Below are 7792 nucleotides of genomic sequence, written 5' to 3'. Positions count from 1 at the left end.
GTCGCCGCGCCTATCGCCAGGGACCCATAACGGTTCCATCCTTGTTTTTTCTTTACAATATACTTGTAATATTGAGCCATAATAATAATGATTTATCGCTCGTGGTTTTTACCTTTGTAATAGAGGGTTTTTTTCACGATAAATCCTTGCGTCTCGTGTCCATCAATCCCTAACAATAACAAACTCGACTAAAATCACAAAAGGCAAAAATCCACATAGCAATCTCTAATTATATTAAGTATCACAACCTGAACACTGGTTTCCTAACGACCTAAACCATAACAACAAACCTCTACGTTGTCTGATTTGAAGCTTTGAATCAGCACCTATGCAGGCAGCTGATGTGCCTCCTGCCTAACCGAAATCACGCTCACGATTTATCATCAGTACTAGCCAGCTAATAACGTAACACAAACCAGTTCTGATTGTCTCAAAAGTAAAGAAAATAAAAGAGAAGTGAGCTCAACTTCTGAAGTAACAACAGCTTCAGACAAATGTCAAACTCAGCGACGTCAAGCCGGATCCTTGTCGACTTCAGAAAACGATTTCTGAAGCGACGATCGATGGAGACATGTTTACATTGACCTCTTAGTGCCGTCGCCCCGGCCGGCCGGTGCACGCGTGTGGAGAGATCTTCCCGGCACCTGGTGCGCCACCAACACTGCCGTTTGGCCGCACCTGCCTGTCCCCTGCGATGCCCTGCAACGCAGCTCGGCCCCTAACCTACCCTTCCTTGTGACCTCCGCCGTCTCGTCCGCTAGCTTCCCACCCGTGCATGGCGTACCAAGTCCATGCAACGATGCAAACCATTCCAAAACTCCTTGCGAGCGGTGTCAGCTGCGCGCTGAACTCTCGTTTACATCAGGGTTAAGCCGTACCCGAGCAGGTTTAGCTACTTCTTGCAGGCGCCTTCCCTGAATATCATCGGGTTGATTCAATTCGTTCATGGGAAAGAAGATCTTTGCTGCTGCGGTGGTTGCAGCACTGCTGCTGCTAGCGTGCTGCTTCTCCGGAGTGCAATGTCAGGAACAGCCTGAGGTGAGGGCGTCCCTCGTCGCCTTCCTGCCCGAGCTCGCCGGTGGGGATGAGCAGGTGGCGCGGGACCTCACGTGGAACGCGTCGGTCGACCCGTGCGGCCGCGGCGGCGGGATGCGGTGGCCGGTGGGTCAACGTCACCTGCGACGCCAACGACGGCCTGGTCAGGAGCATCTTACTCGAGGGTCACGGGGCGAGGCTGAACGGCACCACCAACGCGACGCTGCTCTGCGCCGCGACGGCAATCCACGTGGTGAGCCTACTCCGCGTGCAGGAGCCTCAGCCACCTCTTCCTCAGCGGTAACCAGCTCTCCGGCAGCCTGCCGCCGTCCCTCGCACAGCTCAGTCTCCGCGTGATTGAAATCTCAAGAAACAACTTCTCTGGCGAGATTCCCAGCGACCTTAGCAAGCTCCAACTAAAAAGATTCATGGCGAACGATAACCATTTCAAAGGCACCATCCCGGATTTCAACTTCACCGTCTCAATATGTTCGACGTGTCGAACAACAACCTCACTGGACCAATCCCCAAGAACGCCAGCAAATTCGGCAAGGACAGCTTCTTGCCTAACGCCGCCGGCATGTGCGGGCTGCCAATATTGGGGCCGTGCAAGTCATCCCCTTCTCCATTGCCGGGGACGGCCCCATTCGGCGCGCCGCCTCCGAGCTCCGACTCCGAGGCCGAGGACGGGCAGGGAAAGAGCAACAAAAGAAGAGTACCAAGGATCGTTATGTAACTCGGGTACGTCCTCCTCGGCGCCGCCATAGCAGCCTTGGTCCTGTACAAACTCTGCTCCAAGAAGAGGAGGAGCAAGCTGGGGAGGAAGTCCAAGCTGGGCGGGGGCAGGCGGGCGTACGACATCAGCAAGCAGACGACGACGGCGATCACGACGTCGGCGAGCGCGAGCAAGTCAGCCTACTCGCTGCCGACGTCGGGCGAGCAGAGCGCGGCGGCGGGCGCGGGCGCGGGAGGACGTACTACTGCGCCATGCAGAGAAGCTGCAAGCTGGTGGTGTACGAGTTCCAGAGCAACGGCAGCCTCTCCAAACTCCTGCACGGTAACCTTCTTCGCCAATAGAAGCATTACTCTAGAAATTTTTAGTTGGACAAACTTTTAAGGGAGCTGCTCATCCTCAGTTGCCTGGAAACTTAGAAAATCTCAGTCGATGAACGTGAATGGTCGGATCCCCATCGGACCACACTGCTTCTTTCTTCCCCACCGAGCCATTCTTCTCCACCGTGTTGCTTCGCTCCACTGCGCCGTCGCTGCCAGGGTTCCAAATTTTGCGGGCTGTTTTTTTCGCCTACAGGTGAAATCACCGAAATTCATGAAATTCAGGTGAAATTTCGAAAATCTTGGATAAAGTGACCCAACCAAAATTCATAATTTTCGACCAAAGTTTGACCGAAACTACCGAAATTTCTTCGGGCTGCAACAATTGAGCCCCGGTTTGACATCAAATTTGGACAAAAGAATGAAAATAATTGCGATACATGTCACAACTAATCTAACTAAACTTGCAAACAAAGAATCATTGTTTGAAACTGTACGAAGATAGAATACAATATCATCGTTTTTACCTAACCAAATGAACATTTGAAAAGAATCAAGAAGTTCCATTCAGACATTGGCCCCACAGACATCAATATTTTATCTCTTTGAGGGTTGAGAATACTGTCAGGTTCCTCATCCAAGTATTATATGCAGCACCAAATTTCCAGTAGGAGGAGGAACATAAGTTACCGCTATAATATGATGAAAAAAAAGAGTTATGGTGGTCCCGAGCAAAGACCTTAAAATCAAGCTGTGCCAACCTAAATATTTTTTTTACGGGAGATTACCTCAGCTTATATTAAAAACCAATTAAACAGAGTTCACAACCATCCAGTAAAGAAAAGAACAAACACTAGAACAGAACTGAAAAAGGACTTGGGTTACCAGAGCACTAGATACAATGACGTTGAGAAACACAGGGTGGTAAAACGCTATCCTATTACATAAGAGGTTGGGAGGCACCAAATCAAATGTCGCAAATATCAGTGACTGAGCCGGGATTCGAATTAAAGCCTCGTAGCCACTCCTGGACTTGAGAAGAGACACTACCCACCATCAACCTATTGTCATCACGGTGAAGGATGCACCATTTTTGCACGAACGATATAGCGATGGTCTGAACTTCAGCAGGCCTTTTGGGGAACTTCTTTTCCATCGCTATAGTGTTCCTTGTCCTCTAGAGAGCCCAAGCAGTACCTACAAAAACAAAAAAAAAAACCCTAGGTTTTGAGAGATGTTAAAAAACTTCGGGAGTCAGCTTGTCCATAAGTCAGCTACCGAGGTAGGGAACCCATTCCAGCCAATAACATCTCTAAGGACACTCCATGAAAACCTTGCCAGCACACACCCAAAGAATATATGGTCGACATCCTCAGGTTTACCACACAGACAACAGTGTATGTTACCTCGCAAACCCCTCTTCTTAAGGGAGGAAGCCACTAATAACTTATTATGTAGAAGCTGCCACAAGAAGATCTTAAATCTGAGCGGTAGTTTGGTTGACCAGATTTCTTAGCCCTCTTGCTGAGAACCCCCTCAGAAGTCAGGAATCTATAAAGGGATTTAGCAGTAAATCTCCTTGATTTATTGAGAGCCCAAGCCACATCATCTTCTGAGTCATTCAAGTGCACATTACGCAGCTTATGCATCTGCTCTTCCCATTGGAGTAGATCATTTGCAGTTAAACTTCTATTAGAATGAACCTCCCACTCATTATTGTCCCAACAATCAGAGATAAGTGAATCTCGGTCAGCACACAAGCCGAAAAGGCCAGGGAATTGGACTTTTAGAGGAGTCTCTCCCAACCATACATCTTTCCAGAAGAGTGCCTTTTTATATTTATTCACTTTATAGACAGCTACCCATTGCGAAAGGTGTTTAACCTTGTGCCATCCCTACAAAAACTGAGAAGTGTCTCTCTGTCTGGAGGTGAAGAAGTTTCTATCTAGCATGTATTTGGCCTTGGGGAGTTTCAACTAGGTTTCCTCAGACCCAGAGCAGATCTTCCCAATCCATTTAACAAGCTGTCATTCATTCATAACTATTGTGTTTAGACTGCCAAGACCACCATAGTCTTTAGGCATGCAAATAGCTTCCCATTTAGCCAAGTGATATTTGTTCACATCCTCAGCCCCCCTCCAAAAGAACCGAGATCTAATAGTATCTATTTTCTTGTGTACCCTCCTAGGAAGGAGGTAAAACCCCATGATGTACATGGGTAGACTGGCTAGGCATGAATTTGTCAGAGTCAACTTGCCCCTATAGGTTAGGTTTTTTCCCCTCCAAGGGTCTAACCTTTTGACCATCTTTGATAGAACCTAAGTGATGATCAGTGACAGGAATACCCAGATATTTCAGAGGAAGCACCCCTAGTTTGCAGTTAAGCATGTTGGCCACTTTTTGCTAATCTTCTTGTTCCATTCCAAAGGCAAAGACCTCACTTTTATGAAAGTTTATCTTGAGCCCATATAGCCATTCAAAATAGTAAAGAATGATCTTAAGATTGAGGATGAAACTGTCAGAGCCATCAATCATCAGGATTGTATCACCAACATATTAGACATGGGTGATCCCTCCTGGGATCAGATGTTTAACCACTCCCTCAAGCTGACCTTCGAGTAAGCTTTATCTATCATAGCATTCAGAACATCTGCTGCAATGTTAAAGAACAGAGGAAAGAGAAGATCACCCTGCCTTAACCCTTGGTAGGTCTTGAAAAATGGCCCCCTTTGGCCATTAATATTAATACAGTCTTTGCCTCTATTGACAAATTGCATAATCCAATCAATCCATATTGGGGGGGGGGGGGGGGGCGACCCTTTCCCTTTCATGACTCCTTCAAGGCAACTCCATTTTATCTTATCATAGGCTTTTTCAAAATCTATCTTCACCAGCAGCCCTTGCTTTCTTATTCTTCTTAACTCATGGATCACCTCATGGAGAGTCACCACACCCTCCAGTATGTTCGTACCCTTGATGAAAGCAGTTTGGCTTGGGCTAATAACTGTCAACCTAAACTTTGTAGATAATATGAGACATATGAGGTAATCAGCACCAAATGCGAATACACTAATATATCACCCAATGCTGAATGCAAAAATCTACCGCCCTAGGTTGTCCAATTTGGGCAAGTAATATAGAACAAAAAATAGGAACAAAATTAGTAGCATACACAAGTTGCGGACTACAACAGTGGTAGCAATGCCCTCGGACACCATGGACAGCACTGGAGGGTTGTGGTACGGTACAACCACGGGCCGCAGAGGGGCGCAACGATAATGCAACACTTAAGCAAGAATGCAAGATAAACACTGGAACAAAAAAAGGGGGAATGAAACCAGAAAAGCAAAGAACCTATGTGCTGTGGCGGAACGTCTGCAACAACGTGGGGTCCTGAAGGACGACGGAATGTCTGCAGCAGCGTGGGGTCCTGGAGGACGGTGGAACTTCAGCAGCAGCGTAGGGTCACGAATGAGGCCAGTCAGCATCACTGCCACTCGGGTGGGACGAGAGAGGCAGGAAGACACACGGAGCCACGAACGCAGTGGCTTAGCGGTCGTTGCTCGAGTGGGATAAGGTACGAAGGGAGGCAGGAAGATGCGCAGGTGCATGTAGGGTCCCACCATTGCCAGAGAGATTCAGCACGGGATCGAGAGACCAAAGAGAGAATCAGAGGAGGAGGGAGGCGAGAAAAGCACGGAGGCGAGAAAAGCACAGAGGCGAGAGGAAGGTGATGGTAATTTTTGCTCATCATTTTCTCCTTGGAGATAGCTCTCCGGTTCAGTATTTATACAAGCCGCTAGAGATGGGTCTTATCCCGACCAAACACACATGTACACGGCCCATCAGCCTAGATCAACTCTAATACTCAAGCCCAGAACACACACATTTGAATATTTCACCACCCGCGTGTTACTTCGTCCTCCTTGACGCTGACACCGGCATGGCGCCCATTGCAGCCAACACAACTGCGACATTGCCGCCCCCTTCAGACCGAGCTTGCCCCTAAGCTAGTGCAGATGGGAAGCACATCTTCAACACTTCATAGTCTTCCCAGGTTGTGAGGGTCAACGAGAGCTGAATTGCCGCACTTCACCAATTGTCTGTCGACGATCACTTCAAGAACTGTGTCAACCATTGATACATCTTCCACAAAAGGTATATGTGCAAATACTGGTGAGTGGTCAGGCACAAAATACTTGAGCTGAGACACGTGGAACATGAGATGTACCAGGCAACCGTCAGGTAACTAAAGCTGGTATGCTGATGAACCAATTCGCTCTTGAATAGTATAAGGACCATAGTATTTGTATGCCAATTTACGATATGGTTGATTTATCACTTAGGCTTGAGCATAAGGCTGGATTTTGAGATAGACTTGCTCACCCAACTGAAATTCTCTAGCACTGCGATTGTGGTCAGCCACCTGTTTGATACATAGATGAGCCTTGTGGAGTTGAGCATTTAGAAATTCAGAGTAGAGAGACCTCTCTTTGAATAGATTAGACACCTCTGAATTGGAGATATGTGGAAGATCTGGGAGCATACCGTAGTTTGGCTTAGTGCCGTATAAGGCTTTGAATGGGGAATACTGAAGAGATATATGAAAACATGTGTTATACCAAAACTCTCCAACTGGTAACCACTGAACCAATTTCTTCAGTGTCTCATGTATAGCACAATGGAGGTACATCTCAATACACTGATTAACCCACTCTGTTTGTTCCTCCGTTCGTGGATGATAGGCCGTGATCATAGCAAGAGTATTGTTCCAAGCTTTGAATAACTCTTTTCCAGAAATTGTTTGTGAATACTCGATCCCTGTCTGTAACTATGGACTTTGGAATCCCATGAAGCTTGACCACATGCTGAAGAAAGAGCTTAGACAAACTAATTGCATTGTAAGGATGGCGCAAGGGAATGAAGTGAGAGTACTTGGTGAAGCGATCAACTACCACCAACATGACTAAAAATCCCTCTGAATGTGGAAGACCCTCAATAAAATCTATAGAAATATCTCGCCAAGAACCTTGAGGAATTGACAATGGTTGGAGAAGTCCTGGTTGTTTGCAATTTTTCATGCTTTGCCTGCTGACACACTATGCATTGTTTGACAAAATTAGACACATCTTGTTTCTGGCTAGGCTGAGGATGACTTCGGTGATGGCGACGACGAGGACAGCGACGACGATGATGACTTCTTGTCCTGAACTGAGTATCATCATGGCGGTATCTTAGTCACGCGCATTTAGGGTTTTTACACACGTGGGTTTAGGGTTTTGCACACGGTCGTATGCATGACGTTAGCTTTTGGTGTACAGTAGGATTAGTGTGATATAAACTCAAATATTATGGTGATTAGTAATATAACTCTGGATTAAATTAATGTATGAATACTTAAATTTTTATTTTTTTTGTCTTAGAGTGAGTATCACTGCTAGTTCATAGCTAGAATCGACAGTAATAAGTATACAAAAAGGCAGAATAAGTTCAATAACAGGCAAAATAAGCTCAAGCTGTCACTGTCGGTTCTATAACCGGTAGTGATAATCATAGATTATCACTGCCGCTTATTTACTGCCGGATTAAAAACCGACAGTAATACAGTTTGTGAACCGGCAGTGATGATCTTTTCTGTAGTAGTATTGCCATATAATAGAGTGGCAAATAATTAATTCCCTCCCAGTGCTAGTGTCTCATACAA

At 46.5% G+C, this 7792-nt stretch overlaps 1 pseudogene; it reads left to right on the top strand.

The window, feature by feature from the left end:
- Positions 1–945: 945 nt before the first annotated feature.
- LOC133901449 (probable inactive receptor kinase At1g48480) lies at positions 946–7298 on the top strand (annotated as a pseudogene).
- Positions 7299–7792: the final 494 nt, after the last annotated feature.

Source organism: Phragmites australis, chromosome 20 (assembly GCF_958298935.1).
Source record: "Phragmites australis chromosome 20, lpPhrAust1.1, whole genome shotgun sequence".
NCBI lineage: Eukaryota > Viridiplantae > Streptophyta > Magnoliopsida > Poales > Poaceae > Phragmites > Phragmites australis.
This window is presented reverse-complemented; position numbering and strand designations above follow the sequence as displayed.